Genomic DNA, 18750 nt, shown 5'->3' with positions numbered 1-18750 from the left:
TATTCAGGCGTAATGCCTCCAGCTGAGTGAGTGTCTCACTCACAGGTGCCAAATCGCCTCACCTTGCGCTTTTACGCACGACAAAATTATGGTTATTTGTTGCGGCGTGGTTGTGATATCTTTCAGCTCAATGACTGAAAGTTACTGGAACAAGCAGCTGCGTGTGTGTTTGAAGCCACTTCTTACTAAAACAACTGAAGCAACAGGCAGCGATATGAGCTGTGCCACGGATGAAACACAGCTGTTTTGCCGCGGGCTGTTCGGGAAATCCAGCTGTGGGCTTGTTCCCATGGAAAATGATTTAACTTCATGTCGTTTTTACTTCAACAGTAGCTCGGATATGTGTATAAGACATATGCATTCATTCAGAACAAAAATTAAAACTTTACAGGGCAGGAGGAGGATGAAGAGCAGCATGAAGACTCACTTCTGCATGTTTTTGAACCTTTAAACTTGAATGAAGTTTCTTTGCCCTTCAGGTCATGTGAATACTTTAACATTTTCTATATTTTAATCTCATCCAGATGTTTAATTTCTGAAATAAGAGACAAAAGTAAACAATTACAGCTTAATTGTGGTTACATGCTGGTTTGAGGAAGAGAAACCACACATAAAATGGAAAAGGTCAAATCAGCCAAGCAGAAAAACACCTGTTTTTAAACTTGTGGTGGTGCATTATGTCAGGGCAACAACACTGCATTTATTTTTAATAATTTATGTCTATGTATATTATTTTAAAGGACAGTTTCATGGTTACCTGTTACATTTTATTCTCACCTATTAAAGTAAAAATGAGGATGATGGAGCAGATGGAGAAATTCCATGAAGCTGCCTTAACATTTCTCATCGACACTTTGTGGAAGCTGCCCCTACAAGAACCACTGCTCAAACACGCCAAGTTTGTAGATGTTCGGCAGAGGTTGGAGTGTGGCCTAGAAGACGCCCTTTACTTTGTTGAGAAGTCAGGATTTTTTTAAGCAATTTCTGTTTGTTATCTGACATTAAATACTCTTTTGTGTCTAAGCACATGAGCCGTCCCTAACTGGCTTCTTTTTTTAAATGCTTACTCCTTTAGGTTGATGACCATGTATCGAGACACATGTATGTGGCAGAATTTTGGTTGGCTCCACCAAATCTCACTCAGAGGTTTTTTTGAAAAGTTGGCAGCCCTGATATAGTACAATTAGCATGTCTTGGTATACCACTGAGAAGAAAAACGCCTGTTGTTCTCCCTTCTTTTTGTGACATAAGCACAGGATCTTTTCTATTATTTGAGATTTTCAGGCCACGAGGTGGGGGACACCCAACAGGAAATGCTGGCAGGGAGCAGTGCTTGATTTTGCACCGGCGCCGACAAACAAACCCGCAATCAGCAGACCAACACAGGCCAGTTTGACAACAGGGAATATAATACCAATTTTACAGTGTTGCTGGTCAGACCTAGCTAGCTGGATAGCATGCTAACTTCAGTAGATACCTCTGCAAAACTGTGATTTCTTCACTCCAGTTAATTTTTGGATATTGTTCCACAGAAACGCCCCCACAAGCTTACAGACACCAATACTGACTTACTGACCTTTGAACAAGTGTGTCTACCATGAGTCAAGCTCAAAAAAAGCTCAATCCTGCACTTCCCATAATGTCCTCGGTTTGTGACAGGCTTCTGGTTCATATGAAACTTATTTGTATGGCTCATATCAGATTTGGACGGCACCGACAAACACTGTCACCCTGCCAATAGGGGCCTTAGATAGAAAAACGCTTATATGTGTTGTTCTGAAACACAGCTCAGCTAGACTGGAGACCAAAACAGGAGGCACACGGGTATACTAAATAATAAAATTACTTATTTACAAGAAATTAACTGAAAATAACAAGTTTGTGAAGTCGGTAGTGCAGAGAGTGGATCAGTGCAGTGCATAGGCCTTGTGTTGCTGAGAAAATGGAACAAAAAGCACAATGTGGAGGTTATTGGGGTGAGGAGATCTCTTATGACCTGTCTGCTGATCCAGCCTTCATGCACAGGGCACCAGGCCCAGGTGTGTCTCATACCACCGACCAACACCGCCCCGCAGCCCTGGAGACAGAAAACACAGAGCAACAACTGGTCAAACCAAGCAGAGAGACTGTTGTGAAACACACAAGCTGATTTAGTCATTTTAGTTTGGAAAACATGTTGCTATTTACACAGTAAGTAGATATGATGCAACATTAGCATTCATTTGGGTTATTTGTCTGGCAATGAGATGATATCATGGGGAAATTTAAAGAAGTGCATTTCGTCTGCTGTGACAGGAAAAAACAGATCTTGTAAGTCAATGAGAAACTTTTTCGAAACAATGACTTGGTTAAGTTAGTGTCCCAAAATAAAGAGGTAGTATCTCAGAATAATAAGAAACTTTGACTTACTTGTCTCTGAAACTTTCTTGAAATAATGATTTTTGAGAATCTCAAATAACAAGAAACTTTCTGAAAATGACTTTTGTAAAATTAATGAGAAACTTTAAACATTTTTAAAGTAACAAGTTAATCAAAACAATGAGTTAGTATCACCAAAACTTTCTAAAAATAATTATTTTCAGAAAGTTTCCTTTCAGTTTGGAATATGTAAGTTACTATACCGAGAAACCTTTATGAAATAATGTCTTGCAGCATATTATTTTGTGTCATCACATTTGCTGAAGCGGGTTTCCAAAGAAATCACACTGCTAATTTACTGTGTTGACACAGTGACAATGAAAATGTGAAAAGTGAAGCAGCACAAACACCAGGGTACTTTCTGTTCATTAGGTGTTGTTTCCCCACCAAAGTCAGAACGATGCTTTGCGTCTTGAATCATCATAATGATTCATAGTTCAGATTAAAGATTTGTCTGCACACGTACCTCTCATCTCAAACTGATAAATGCACTGAAAGGGAAGCATTCACTTTTGCTTTCCCTCATGAAAACATACTGGTGTCTTCGTAGTGACACGTAGGAATTGAGCAATGAATGTGTAGTTTATGTACTCATCATCCACCTGTAGACATCTGCAGCAAAACAGCAGAGTTTTCAGTAATGATCAAGTTTGCTACCTGGGGGACGGTTTCACAAAGATATTTTAGATTTGTCTTAATTTTGCCTGTCTATTGCAAGTTAGACCATTTCACAAGAATTAAGATTGACTAAACCTGACTGTAAGACATAAAAATTAGACACCTAACTCCCAGGTTCAGGCTTAAGGACCCACGTTATCACGATAATCAGTGCCATCAACTGATCAGCAGCACCCAACAACAAAAATGAGGAAAACATGGCTCATAGTTTGGGTTTTGCTAACATTGTTATGGAGAGAGCAGTGATATCTTTGGGTCTTTTTTGAGCATCTTTGATGCTCCTCTCAGCGAGATTAACACTGTTTACTCACAATGACATTCATTTTCCATATCAGACTTTTCTCTTGCGTTGTTACATTCTTAGCTAATCTTTCCAACTGTTTTGTGCAACAGAAGAATTTAGATGTCTATCTGAATCTGACTATCTGTTGTAGCCACAGTCAAAGTCTGTCTTTATGAAACCAGACAGTGAATAAGCTGTCAAAACTCTAATGCTTTACAGGTTCTCAAATATTAATCAGAGAGGTTCTGCTATTTGCTTTTATAGTGAATATGTAGTCACAACACTACAGACAGACCACACATATTTTAAGTAGTGATCACTGGAGTTCTTTACTACTGGGCTGTTTATGTAGTTATTGATAAAACATTTAAAACTTTTAACCAACTTGCTCTGTACAAACTAAAAAGCTAAAGTTTCTCCACTGAATAGAGGTGAGTCAAGTGAGTGAGTCAAAAAGTCATTGTGGAACCAGTGGGTTTTGTGTAGATATCATATAATAGTGATGAGTAGTGATTCAGTAGTTTTTTTCATGAGGGTTTGCTCTGTCTGCAGTCAGCAATGACACTGAACCACACAGTAATTCATCTAAAACAAACAAACCACAAAAAAAATATATCAAATAGAGGCTAACTTGCTCCACAGAGCCAGACGTCTCTTAACAACCAGCCATTCAAATGTTGAGGTTGCTTCATTTTTTTGGTCATTTTTTTTCTTGCCTTCTGGAAAACTCTGGCTGTGTTGGAACCTGCTGCGACTTTGTGATAGTGATATCTGAATATCAACATAAAAAATAAAAAAAAGTTTGCGTGACTTGGCCACACGCTTGTTTTCAATTGTACAGTGGTGTTTATTTTGAAAAGATCATGTCTTTACCATGTTTTTATTTGTTCTTTTTATCCACTGTAAAGGGACCTTAACGTATTTTAGCTATCATGTGAAGCTCTGTTCTTTCACCATTTAAAGAGATAGTTACAGCCACTTAAAAAAGGATTAATATCAGTTTAAGTGTATGCTACATTTAGAATGCTTTCACCTGTGAGGGTTTTTTGTGTGTGTTATTGTGTGACTGAGCCTAAAATAATTCAAGCAAAGAGGCGCAGCTTGGGAGTGATTTAGGAGAAGTTTCAGAGTAATTCTGAGCAAGACGGGAGCAGAAATATTCATCTGCGTGAGGTGTGGCTGACCCTTTTTCTATGTCAGACTAATGCATTTAAAGAATGCAAATGGTTGATCCAAAAAGGAAAAAAAAAGCAGAGGAAAAATCTTGGCGACACAGTAGCCTTTTCACATGCTGGTAGTAAACGGTTATTAGCTTAATAGAGCTTAATATATTTGATATGAACAGGCCTTTTTGTGAAGCTGCCAGGTCTGAACATCCAGTGGAAATTAGATGAACTGCATCACAATACGAGACTGAAAGCGATGTCATTGTTTGTGTGATCACAAAGCTGCAACGGACCCAAATCATCACTGCTGCAACTATCGTAGTGTTATGATCAGTGTAATTTCTGGAGTTACAGCGTTGTTGCATTATGTGTGAGATTTATTAGTCTTGTATGCTTTTATTTTGTTTTGTAAAACACTTTGTAACATTATTAAGAAAAGTGATATTTAAAGTTATCACTATCATTATATGAATGCATCTCTAATAAGATCAACCACAACCATCTGCACAGTCTGACCTGTGATTCAATAACTTGAGTCATTCAGTGTTTGCAGAATATTTCTCCTTCCTCTTTCTCTTATCTCCCTCTCTGCTTAAGAAACTCTTAAACTCCTACTTCTAACAGTTTTTCACCTGTGAAGGGCTAAGATGATTGTGAACATCTTTTCTCTTTACCTGGAGTTCTGTTTGGTAAAAATGCTGACTTCACCCATGGAGTTTGGGTGGTTGGTTTGGCTTAATTAACTGTGGTTTCCTGTTGGAAAGGGCTGCCTTATGGCAAAGGGCAAGTGGTGAGAATATTTCGTGCAACTTTAGCTGATTCATTTTTTTTTTGGGAGGGCCTTTTTTGAAAGTGCCTTAAATCAAATAATCCCACATCAAATAACCACAGCTGTCCCATTAAATTCCTAAATTACTGCTGACATGTTTCAGTAATTTTCCATGCATTTTTCCACAACATTCGCAAGATCCCTGTGAGTCAGCTTGGCTTCTTTCAGTACGCTTTCCAGTTAACAGCCACCTTATGACCTCCTTTTTTTGAAAGAGGATACGGTAAACTTGTACTTATTGAAACACGGTTCCTTTTATTAAAATTAAATCTCAAAAGAAACACACTGACTTGACAAAAGATAAAACACACAATGTTTTTAGTGCAAATATTCCTTCAGTAGTGCAGATTTGACACAGGCTTGCTGCTACAGTGTTCGACAGTCGATGGTACACAGTGGAGCAAACAGGGACACACTGTGGGATTATGTGTCCAAATCAACAAACCAGTGCAGGGCTCTGTTCAGATGGAAACAATTAAGGCTGACTGTCTTTTGGTCCCCTGCCACAGTATCCAGTCTGTCCAACCAGCGGACATTTTGTATTTATAAATCCTGACCCCAAGATGTTTCCCTCAGGACCCGATGTGTTTAGTCACTGCACTCCTGTGGCCGCGGCTCGAGGAGACCGCCCTCTGTGTCTGTGTCTCCGTCTGGTGGTGCTCCAGCTCCAGAATGTAGTCATGGTCCTGGACATACATCAGACCACCAAAGGAGTCCACTATTCCAAAGAGGACGGCGAGCACACTCAGCGCCGTTCCAATAAAATACATCTTGAGGACTGCTGTCACCATGGCTACTGTGGTAGAGGATGACAGGCTGCAAAAGAAAAAGAATAGTCAATTTTAAAGATAATAAAAAAAATGCTTCAATACTGTACCTGACTGTGACTATATCTACTTTGATATTACATGATCAATTATTATTTATGTCAAATATCAGTCTCTTCAAACCAACCAAACTCCACAGGCAAAATCAGTAATTTTACTTTACAGATTAGGCAAGTTGCTGGTCCACCGCTGCCTTGATCAATTAGTCTGTTTGTGTTATCATGTGACTTCAGTGAATCAGAAAAATCCACTGAAAGCACTGAAGCCGCACGATAACAAAGATCATGGCAGCAGTAATCCTGCAACTCCTATGTTCTGAGAGGTAAAATGACTGATTTCTCCCATGGAGTTTGGTTTGTTTGGAGAGGGGGGTGTTTGTTTTGTATAAAAACAGCTTCCTGGTGGAAAAGTCTGTCTGACTGCAAAGTAAAGCAATGCAAATATTCTTAATACACTGTACACTTACTGAATAATCCTAACTATCCCTTTAAAGTTAAAAAGAATGAAATATGCTGTACGTTTTAGATCTACTGTTTAATAAGGAATTCTTCATGTCATCAGTTTTTTTTAATAGTGCATTAAATATTGTATCGACTCCTGGACTTTTTACTGCTTTATTAAAGTACCTTGAGATTTTAGTATCATTACATTCCTAGTATTTATTACAGATTTATGGTGACGTTTGAGATGTTTGCAAGTCTAACTACCTAGACTGACAGAACGATAGATATAACAATAGACATAAATCGACTGATAGATCGATCATACCTGCACAAATACAGTTGCCCAATAATTTTTATATCATTTTGCACATGTTAAATTAATTATTTCAGTACACAACACATTTCAGTACAGGATGAAGCGTTAAAGATGTGTGGGTTGACAAAAGGTATCTATAAGGAAGCTACTGTTAATAGACCACATCAACAGGAAGCAACGAGTTACTGGTGCATTTACAGACTGTTGGAAATATCTAATTGTACTCATTAGCAACCCAAAATGGACCTCGTTTGACTGAATACGTTTGAATTTTGATGTCAGGATTGCCGTGTATTTTTGCGAGAACGTAGAAAATAATCAACGTGTGCGTCTGTCAAAGTGATGCACAAAACTTAATTTGGCTTTTTTGCAGCTGGGACTCGAATATTATTCGTACTACTGCAAAAGATAACAGCCACTGAACCGCGCAGTTGTTACAAGAGTTACTGTAATGTTTGTTTTAAGTTCTGCACTTAACTGTGTTCACATTTTCAACTTAAAATCCCATGAAAACTCAAACGCAAGCGCTGATCATCGGAACTTGAAGGCAGCACCAGCAGCCAAACAGGATCGGAGCACATGGCTGCTTTGGAAAAGACAAAACACGAGACCACCCAGGGACAAGCTTCAATCTTTGCTTGTCACTCGTCAGTACTGAAATAAATTAGCAGTGTGTGTTGTGTACGTTAAATAAACTCACCGACTCGGCTGAACTGCGCTGTCTCTTTCCTTTCGTCTCTCTGGTCAACCTGCGGAGGCTGAAGCTTTTGCAAGAAGAACAAAACCTCCAGAGAGATGTCCGCTGGTATTTGTCAGTCGGTAGTTAGTTTTCTCCTCTTATGGCTGAGAAACTCTTCATCCCTCTGAACCCGGAGCTGTGTCTACTCTCCCTGCCAGTGCTGCCTCTCTCTGAGAGCTCCGTACCGACCTCTGCGTAATTATAATGCGTAATTGTGACATCACTCTCTCATCGGAGCTACAGGCGGTTTCCTGAATACTAACAGTGTGTGACCTGAGGAGACTTATGGGGTTTCCCGTTGGTTTATAATCTTGTTTCATGCATGTTACCTTGTGGTTTCATTGATTTGTCTTGTCATAAACAAGTGCTCAGTTTGTACCTTTTCCTTTGTTTTGCTCTATTGACTTGAGACCAGAATTTTACAAAGCCCCTTTTACACTAGACAAAGAACCCACTAACACCCACTAACATCTGGCTTTTCTGGTTAGTGGACTGGGGTGAATAGCATTCACTCCCACGTCTAAAGTGCTCTTCAAGTGGACAAAATGTGGTAAAGTGCCCTCTTAAGTGCCCTTCTAATGGGCAAAATGTGGCAAAGGGCCATTCTAGCGGATAAAATGTGATAAAGTGCCCTTCTAGTGGACAAAATGTGGTAAAGTGCCCTCTTAAGTGCCCTTCCAGTGAACAAAATATTGCAAAGTGCCCTTCTCATGAACAAAATGTGGTAAAGTGCCCTCTATGGTGTCCTTTCAGTTAACAAAATGTGGTCAAGTGCCCTTTCAAGTGCCCTTCGAATGAACAAAATGTGGCAAAGTGCCCTTCTCGTGGACAAAATGTGATAAAGTGCCCTCTTAAGTGCCCATCTGGTGGACAAACCATGGTAAAGTGCCCTCTATGGTGTCCTTTCAACTAACAAAATTTGGTAAAGTGCCCTTTCAAGTGCCCTTCTAGCGGACAAAATGTGGTAAAGTGCCCTCTATGGTGTCCTTTCAGTTAACAAAATGTGATAAAGTGCCCTTTCAAGTGCCCTTCTAATGAACAAAATGTGGCAAAGTGCCCTTCTCGTGGACAAAATATGGTAAAGTGCCCTCTTAAGTGCCCATCTGGTGGACAAAACATGGTAAAGTGCCCTATATGGTGTCCTTTCAGTTAACAAAATGTGGTAAAGTGCCCTTTCAAGTGCCCTTCTAATGGACAAAATGTGGTAAAGTACCCTTCTAGCGGACAAAATGTGGTTAAGTGCCCTCTAAAGTGCCGCTCTAGTAGAGAAAACACAATGCAGTGCCTTACATATTAGAAAATGATTTGGCCTCTGGTGTACAGGTGGTGCCTTTTTTATTTTTTGCCCCTGCTCCTCAGACACCCTAAGTCCAGCACTGGTCTTGAATGAGCACTTAGATAATTTTTTGGTACTTTAAGTTCTATAATTAAGAGATATTGTATTGTGTATCGTTCAAACTTGTGATATCAAAAAAGTATTGCTACTTCGATGCATCGACAGACTCACCTAGGAAAAGGGGAATCAGAATCAAAATTGAGGTTTTTTGCAAAGACGGTTTTTATAAACAATGATTTTACTTTGCTATAGAAAACAATAATCACAGTAAAAATATAAAACAATATGTACTAGAAATTGTTTTAATTAGTGTCATAATTCAGCAGGTCAGCCAAGGTGGAGGCACTGCAGGTTCTCAAAAGGCCAAGCCACTGATTCACCACACTGTCATAAATATTGAATATTTATCCTTCCATTTATCCTTTACTGATCCCCAAAGCCAAAATGTCAGGATCTTTGCCTAAAAGAAGTAAATTTGTAATATATTAGGTGTCAAATACACCAGGTTGCTAATTTACCAGAAGCAAGACATATGGCATGGCTGCTGCTGTTCATTGGAGCGATGCATCAACATGGCTACCATATTGACGTGGGGAAGCCGTGCCTCTGATGTTTTCCATGTTCAGTTCACCATCCTAATTGCGTTAACATGTAAGCACTACATTAACAGCACTAAAAAGCAAATTACAGATGAGCCTTATAGGAATGTCATTTGTTTGGCAAGTAATTAGTCACTGACCGCAGTTTTTGGGAGCGGCCACTGCTGCATATGAAAAGGTTGTATATCCTGTTCTGGCTGCAGAGATAACTGCAGTCTGATGAACTTCCTTAAGTGATGTAACTTGAGGCAGCAGTGGATGAGCCAGAAGATGAGTCAGGCCATTAGTTTGAAAATGACAAAAAAAAAAAATCTGGTTTGCAGACCTTTGACCTTTGTAGCTTATTCCTAAAATCAGCTTGATGCTGCTGACTAACTGCTGGCACGACAGCCAAATCTTTGACAGAACTATTGCCGGTTGAGTTTCATTTTTGGTAATGCGTGGGAAACCGTCCATTGTGAGTCAAACAGTTTTCTAGCTCTGTGGTCATAAATCAGCGAAGTACTCTTCTTGGAACAAACGTTTTTAATTCATCTTGTTGCAATATAAATGTCTGAAGCATATTTAATGTCATGACATTTAACCTAAAACCACAAATGTCAACCTCAACAGGATTTGTCCTCTGGGGACAATTAATGTCTGCACTAAATACGCAGCAGGGTTGGGAGTGTTACTTTGAAAATGCATTCCGATACTATTACCTTTACCTGTTAAAAAATGTAGTCAGTAGCCTAAAGAGTATCACAGTATTGAAGTAATGCAATTCAATTACGTTCAGTTACTCTGGATTACTCCTAAGATTAGTAGTTGTTTTGTGTAAGTAATGTTAGTGGTTGGTCTGTGTAGCTACTGTTAGCGGTTGGTCTGTGTAGGTAATGTTAGCGGTAGGTCTATGTAACAGTCTAAAAAAGCTGCCATCCCTAAAGACACACTGCTAGTGTGGCTAAAAATAATTACTCTGAAGATGCATCTGGCAAAACGCTAGTTGCTCAATAAAACTGTATTGCAAAAGTCTGTGTGCTCCAGTATTTTTGGACCAATTTTCCAAGTCTCTCCTGAGACAACATGATCCTGCCCTTGAGAATAATGCACAGGCCCACATTTCCTTGTGAGTCAGCTGAAGCATGTTTACAGGAGCTCTTAATGGGAGCTGTTGGAGGTGATGACAGTACTCTTGTAGGTGTTTGTTTATTGTTCATTTACTTTTTCTGTTTGTTTACGGTTATAGCTTGATATTAGTGATTTAGAGATTTAGGCCCTCATAGAAAGACTTGTTCCACAGGCTACCAAGAGGAAGACAGAGATGATATCTCATGAAATACTGGTTTTCACTTCCTCATTTTGTGTTTGACCGTAAGACAGTCTGTGAGGTGTTTGTTTTAACGGTTAGATTAACATTTAAACTCATGAGCAACAAGTCTGACGTGTGTTCTCACTGACTCACAGCAAAAAAGTGACTGTGAATTAAAAAAGATTAGCTGTTCAAATTTCATTTCCATTGCATACATAAATACCCCAGTGGGCTTGCTCAGACCTGCTCCTACTCCACCACCATCCACACTGTATAAACTTGTTAGAAGGCTTTTCTGGCAGACGACTAAATGAAGTTTATTCATCTGCCAGAGTGGAGATTCCAGCCTCGCGCTATGGAAAATTCCCCATTCAGAAGAACAAGACGAGCAAAACAGCTTTGCTGTTCTTTTTCACGCGCCAGTCATCATTTCACTTCCCTCCAGGCTTGGCACAGTTTTGAGGAAATTCCAGGGCCACTTGTTGAGTTCACTAGAAGAATAAGATCATACAGATGTAGAGACGACTCAAACATGACTAATCAACAGCAGCCCACTTTCGCAGTTTACTCTGTGAAAACTTTCATGGCAACAACGTTGAGCATTTGTAGTATTAACTCATACAAGTTAGAAATGACATCTGGATAAATTTTTATCTGCTGTAACGTCATAATGGGTCCTTTCCAGAGAAGAAAATTTAATTGTTTCCTGGGATTGGAGTTGAGTAACCAGCTTTAATAGTCTGGGACTTGAAGCTGATACATTGCGCTTTTCTGCCAGATGTTTCTATTCCCACAGTCGAAACTGACAAGCAGCCAATAGTTCAGATTACTCATCAGCACATGCAGGCGATAAGTCCTTTTGTTTTTCATTTCACTGCCTGGACTTAAAAGAATCCACTCTCAAGCAGAAACAATGGTGTATTTCATCAGATTTATTTATAGACTAATTTTAACTGCTGAATAAACATGGAAAGCGGTACAGCCAGGAAGACTGGCAAACAATGAGAGAAAGTAGGAGACCGTGAATTAGAGGAAACTCATTAGTTGTTTAATAGAGAAACCAGACAACTGTTATCTGGTGATCAAGTGAAGAAATCAAATCATTATGGTGATTTCTGCCCCGCGATGAACTGGCGACTTGTCCAGGGTGTACCCCGCCTCTCCCCCAATGTCAGCTGGGATAGGCTCCAGCAACCCGCGACCCTTACGGAATAAGCGGTTACAGAAAATGAATGAATGAATGGTGATTTCTGACCAACTCAGAGTGAAATGGTTAACTTTCACATCCGTAAAGGCTCAACTAATGCTGAAGGGTTCACACAGGTTTTGGTACAACGTATGCTGCCATGTTTATTTAAGCATGACAATGCCAAAACACTTTTTGCATGTGTTACAACAGCACGGCTACGTACTACAGAATGAAGACCAGCATGCCTGTGACCTTTGACCCCCTCAGGCAACACTACAATATAATCCCACATAATTGTATAAAGGATAATACACAGAATGTTGCTGCTGTCTGAGAAGTACATTTCACTTTGTCAAAAATCATGGACGTTGTGTCCAAGAGGAAAAGGACCATGCAGATTGTTACCAGCACTAACTTTGAAAGCCAGCATCTGTAACTGTCACATCCCCATAAATGCTGAAAGGTGCATACAGGTGTTGGAGCTACATATGCTGCCACCCAGAAGACATCTTTTTCAGAGACGTCGCTGCTTATTTCAGCAAGATGATGCAAAGACAAATGGTGTGCATGTTACAAGAGTGTTGCTTTGTAGTGAAAGAGTTCAGGCACTAGAATGGCGCCCCTGCAGTCCTGACTTGTCTCCCATTGAAAATGTGTGGTGCATTATGAAGTGCAAAGTACAACAATGTAGACCCCAGACTGTTCAGCAGAGCTGTATGGCAAGCAAGGACGTGAAAGAATTTCACTTTTAGAACTACAACAATTAGTGAAATGTTGTGAGTGTTCAGCGGCAAGTGAGGCTCAAGCATCTTCATTTTGTGCAAAAATGCAAAAGCAATCAGGCTCTCTACGACTTATTTTTATTTCTTTATCTAAAAAGCAAACTATGACAAAAATGCACGCAAGTAAAAAGTGATGGAAAGTAAAACAATTACAATTTCAGGCACTTTAGAAATCCCTGACTCAGGAGAACATGTTGGCATTTGGACGCAATAAAGCATTTCATCCACTAGATGTCAGTGTAAGACAGTTCAGAGCTCAGAACATGGTCTCTCCTGGCTTCAGGCTTAGAGTCCTGCAAAACTACATTTTAGTGAGAGCTGAAATTCAGCACTGTAAACACCAGAATATTGTTTATATTATATCATACTGTATCATAGAAGGCCTTTTCTTAGCAAACTGTCACAGTAGGAAAATCACATCTATGAACCTAAACCTGCAGCAGCTAAATAAAGCTCAGTTTGAGGGCCCTGGGTTTGTGCATGCTTGTATACTCTCATAGATTACTTACTTACTTAAATGAAATAGAGCCAACATTAACCATACCAGGTCCAGTTGTGGGTTTTTTTTTCTCTCACAAGTTAAAATGTCCTCTATGAAAAAAGTTGTAGTTTAATAAGACATGCTCCACTGCACTTTAATTTGACCTTTTCACTCAAGTTTCCATTCAGTTACAGACGAATTTCATAACTAAACAACCAATATAATTTGATTTAACACCAAAGCTTATTGGCATTTGTGCATTTTTATCTTGCAAAAAGACATCAGCTACAGCTATTTAACACTGGGCAAGAGACCCATTTTTTCTACCCAGGAGTGCCCAATAAATGTCCTTGTCAAGATCAAACTGCACATTTTAGAGTCCCCTTTTATTGTGACCAGTCCAAGTCACGCCTGTGCAGTGACGATGCCGTTTAACAAATTCGCAAACAAACATTGAGAGAAACAAAACTTTTGTGTGCAGAGAAGAAGTCTTAGATTTTTTACTTCAACTCATGGAAAATGGCAGCCAAAATAAAAGTGCCGTGTCCATATTTTTGTCGAGCGTACTTTCTTTCTTTTGTGTGACTGCGCTGCAGCTCTGTGATGAGACATCAAAGATTGACTGATACAATGACCGGTGTTAAATGCCTACAGCTGTGCCCTGGATGCACGCAAGTAAAAAGTGATGGAAAGTAAAACAATTACAATTTCAGGCACTTTAGAAATCCCTGACTCAGGAGAACATGTTGGCATTTGGGCGCAATAAAGCATTTCATCCACTAGATGTCAGTGTAAGACAGTTCAGAGCTCAGAACATGGTCTCTCCTGGCTTCAGGCTTAGAGTCCTGCAAAACTACATTTTAGTGAGAGCTGAAATTCAGCACTGTAAACACCAGAATATTGTTTATATTATATCATATTGTATCATAAAAGGCCTTTTCTTAGCAAACTGTCACAGTAGGAAAATCACATCTATGAACCTAAACCTGCAGCAGCTAAATAAAGCTCAGTTTGAGGGCCCTGGGTTTGTGTATGCTTGTATACTCTCATAGATTACTTACTTACTTAAATGAAACAGAGCCAACATTAACCATACCAGGTCCAGTTGTGGGTTTTTTTTTTCTCTCACAAGTTAAAATGTCCTCTATGAAAAAAGTTGTAGTTTAATAAGACATGCTCCACTGCACTCGTGGCCACAGTGATTTTTTCACTCAGCCTCACTTGCACTTTAATTTGACCTTTTCACTCAAGTTTCCATTCAGTTACAGACGAATTTCATAACTAAACAACCAATATAATTTGATTTAACACCAAAGCTTATTGGCATTTGTGCATTTTTATCTTGCAAAAAGACATCAGCTACAGCTATTTAACACTGGGCAAGAGATGCCATTTTTTCTACCCAGGAGTGCCCAATAAATGTCCTTGTCAAGATCAAACTGCACATTTTAGAGTCCCCTTTTATTGTGACCAGTCCAAGTCACGCCTGCGGGTGACTATGCCGTTTAACAATTTCGCAAACAAACTTTGAGAGAAACAAAACTTTTGTGTGCAGAGAAGAAGTCTTAGATCTTTTACTTCAACTCATGGAAAATGGCAGCCAAAATAAAAGTGCCGTGTCCATATTTTTTGTCGAGCATACTTTCTTTCTTTTGTGTGACTGCGCTGCAGCTCTGTGATGAGACATCAAAGATTGACTGATACAATGACCGGTGTTAAATGCCTACAGCTGTGCCCTGGACTCTGCCAAACACCTGCCACCGCATAGGAGGGTGGGGACACAGCCTTTTGTTTGTATTTTAGACTTAATTTTGCAAGTTTAGTTTTATTTTTGGCATAGTTAATATTGAGCAAACTGTGATTAGTTAATGCAGTTGTTGCGTTTTATCCTCCCCTTGTGTCTGTTGAATGGTTTGGCCAGTATATATTGTATTTTACCCCCGTTTATTTTTCAATTAGATCAATTTTATCCTTGTTTAGATCAGTTTAAGTCACTCAATTCTGTTACACTTCACTATTTTGAGTTTAGACCTGTTTAGTTGACCTCTTTTTAATTCCAGTTTAATTAATAAGCCTTCTTTCTTTGTAGTTTCTCATTTGAATGAATAAAAATCAGCCTATTTGAAATCTGAACCCTGTGTCCTTTGTCCTACACATCTACTGACTCATGTTCATATCAACAGTTTTTATTCTGTGTTAAAATGCATCGCTATTTGTGTCTCTTAGACATGTATTATTTGGGTTTTAATCAAACTACCACAAGCAGTGGAGTACTGGCTGATTCATATATAGTCTTTAGTGTTCTTTGTAAGTAACAGTGAATGTGTATATGATAGGTTGCGTGCACAGTGCACAGGGGTGTTTTCTGTTAGTAATTCTGCAGGTCCTTTTACTTTCTTTGACTCTCACCATAGTCACAGTGCACATTATATAAGTGTTTTTACAGGCCTGTAATACTAACTAAATTAATCTTGACGTGCAAAATATGTGGATTTTTACTTAACTAAACATTGTTATTCAATACTGTGCAATTACTCTATAATGCTACTTTGGTCTGCTATGTCTACAGCACCAACGGCATGTTATCTTGCTTTTCAGAGGGGTTAGTTTTTCTTGTTAAGAAATTTGAGAGTGTTGCATTTATACTCTAAAGTCCCCTCAGATAAATTTGTGACTTGAAATATACATAAAAATAAACTGTCGAGACATACTTCTGCTGTTCTTGTGTTTTGTTAAGGATCAAATTTCGAAAACTATGAAAAATAGTATGTAATTTTACCAACCGAAACCTCAGTTTAAAAAAAGCAGTCAATATGAGGCACATGATCATGGCTCTTATTCACTCTGTCTTTTTCTTCTTACATGAAAAGAATTAATAAAAATATAGACATTTGTAAAAAATGATCGGAAACTTTGATTAACTTCAACTCTGATGAATATAACTTTTCAGAGGACATTATCTCTCTTTTAAGAACATCACACGGAGATATTTATTTCAGTCCCTAAGCTGCAGCTCTGGAGTGTATTGCTTAAAAAGAGGCCTGCTGCGCTGCATCAAAGTGGCGTAACGTGAAATTAATTACAACTCTTATGTAGATTCACATCATCTGACAGGTCATATCTTCAGTGGTCAATCATTCACACACACACACACACATACACACTCTCATGTCGGGAATGGTTGCCCTTGTGTTGAATCTTATGACTCTGATTTGTCTCGGCCAGTTAATGAGTATCTGCACCGTGCACATGATGCCCATTACGATAAATGCAATTGAATGACAGGAGGGAGCGTGCACAACCTGAGGACATGCACACGTGAGATCCCTTTTGCATGAGACACTCACCCTCTAATGCCACACATTACACAATTTTAAGGTACTGCATTCAGCACTGTTTCACTCTCACAGCAGCAGATTACAAATATGTCCACTCCGAATGTATCCGTGGTACTAAAATGCAGTTTCCTGCTCTGTTATCTTCACTGTGTGGGTGAGGGGTTTCCGTCGCCATGTGTTAATGAGGAGTTGTGAGTGGGGAACTTACTGGAGCTTCAGAGAACAGGCTAAGAGGATTTTCCATCTTAACGTCTCACCAACTGTCACAAACAGTCAGTCACCTGGAGGTGATCCCTCTGAGGAGAGTGACGGTCCACATGTGTGTCCTTATGTGTGGAGGGGAATCCTTTTCACTGGCTGAACTGTCCTGTAAATGTTTCACACAAGGACAAAATTACATACAATGCATACTGTATGTAGATGCCACTACACGCACGAGCTTACACCCTGTCGTCAAAAAGACCCAAATCGACATGTGAAAGGGGTGGTGGTGTATGTAAAAAACACATTTCACTGTAAAAATAAACTGTGTTTTACCTTAGTTAGTGTCTGGGCTGCCTTAAAATTTTAAGTTGACTGAATTTAAAAAGACAAGTTGAGGTTAAACAAATTTTTCGAGTTGAATAAACGTGATACTAATTCTCTTGTTGAGCCAACATCTCTTCAGTCATGAACATAAACAAATTCACGTTTTCTTAGTTTGAAGAGTCAGTTATTCCTTTTTCAGACAAAGAGCTCAAATGTATTAAATTTTAAGTACATGGCAATACATGTTAATATGCTGATCAAACCTAATTTAATGACTTTATTGAACCCTGTATGGTACATTCATTCAACTCATAATTTCAAGTCAAAAGACTTCAAGTTAGAAGAACTTGTGTTTGTAAATGCAGTGTTCTGGAAATAAGTAATAGAAACTTTAAGTTTAATTATCTTGAGTAAATAAAACATGAAGTTTATGAGCAAATACTGATTAATTCTACTAAATTCCTGAAATATGCTTTTGTTTTTTTACAGTGTCACAAACCTTAGGGAATATTTTTCAGAAACACTTTTTCATTTACAGTGATTATGTAACACGCTGACACTTTGGTGCCAGCTTCACTCAGCAGCGTCAAGGTACAGCAAGTACACGCTGTGTTAGATTGTGGGTCTGACCTCGGCCTCTGACTTTTTTAGGAAGTGGAGTGGTTACACCAGAGCTTATTATAACGCAGACTCGTTTTGCTCAGAAACCAACATTTTGCAAGGCCTGCACAAAGTATAAGAACCAAAAAGAAAAAAAAAACACACCCGAGGAGCTGAACGTATCGTTCAAGTCCGGAGATGTAGAAATGCAATGTTTGCTGTATGTATTTGGTTTGAGAAAAATAAAAAATAACACACCACAGTGACAATCTTGCTGTGAAAATGTGCTGCTCTCTTTGCACAGCTCGTCTCTTGTCCTGTTCATACTAATTCTGAAATCCTCTTTGTGAAAGCACCGTAGTGCCACTGATAGAAAGCAGGATTAACCCATACATAGAGAGGGAGCAAGACATAGAGAGCACTCAGCAGGACAGTACCACTCACTCCATTCAACTTGCAGAGGAGCGCTCAGGGCAATGACTGCTTTATCCCACGTATAAGTACAGTACTGTGCTCATCTATCCTCTCCATTACCCTCTGCCTTCATGACAGACAGGAAATCTCCTCCAACATTTCGAAGACATCAGCACAACAGCCTTGTCCACAACAACGCTCTGCTGCTGCTGGCATCATTTCCACGGCGACACCCTCTCAGTGGGAGAATCTCCTAGGTGACGCCCTCTGTTGACACGCCTAGAGGTGGCTGGTGCCTTTTTGTAGGCAGGTGCATCCTGTGCAGGGGCAGACGCAGTAGCCTGACACTGGTCGTTTTTTCTGTTTTTCTCTCTGTGGGAACACCTTTGCAGCTCCATATCTAGTCTGGGGAGTAAACAGAGCAGGCACCGGAATTTAGATAAGAATATTTAAGAAAAATGGAGAGTTTGCATTTGTTTTGCAAATGTTAACT

At 39.3% G+C, this 18750-nt stretch overlaps 1 long non-coding RNA gene across 1 annotated transcript; it reads right to left on the bottom strand.

Moving 5' to 3' along the window:
- Positions 1-1118: 1118 nt before the first annotated feature.
- Positions 1119-18710, bottom strand: LOC146306877 (uncharacterized). Its single transcript, XR_014768945.1, has 3 exons — positions 18288-18710; positions 16924-17082; positions 1119-2077 (listed from the first exon to the last, which is right to left on the bottom strand). It is a non-coding gene; the product is annotated as an uncharacterized LOC146306877 (long non-coding RNA).
- Between the last annotated feature and the right edge of the window lie 40 nt (positions 18711-18750).

The sequence above is a fragment of the Lutjanus erythropterus genome, chromosome 22, assembly GCF_056507025.1.
Source record: "Lutjanus erythropterus isolate fLutEry1 chromosome 22, fLutEry1.hap2, whole genome shotgun sequence".
Taxonomy (NCBI): Eukaryota; Metazoa; Chordata; class Actinopteri; order Lutjaniformes; family Lutjanidae; genus Lutjanus; species Lutjanus erythropterus.
Note: the sequence above shows the minus strand (reverse complement) of the source record. Positions and strands in the feature narration are given on the sequence as shown.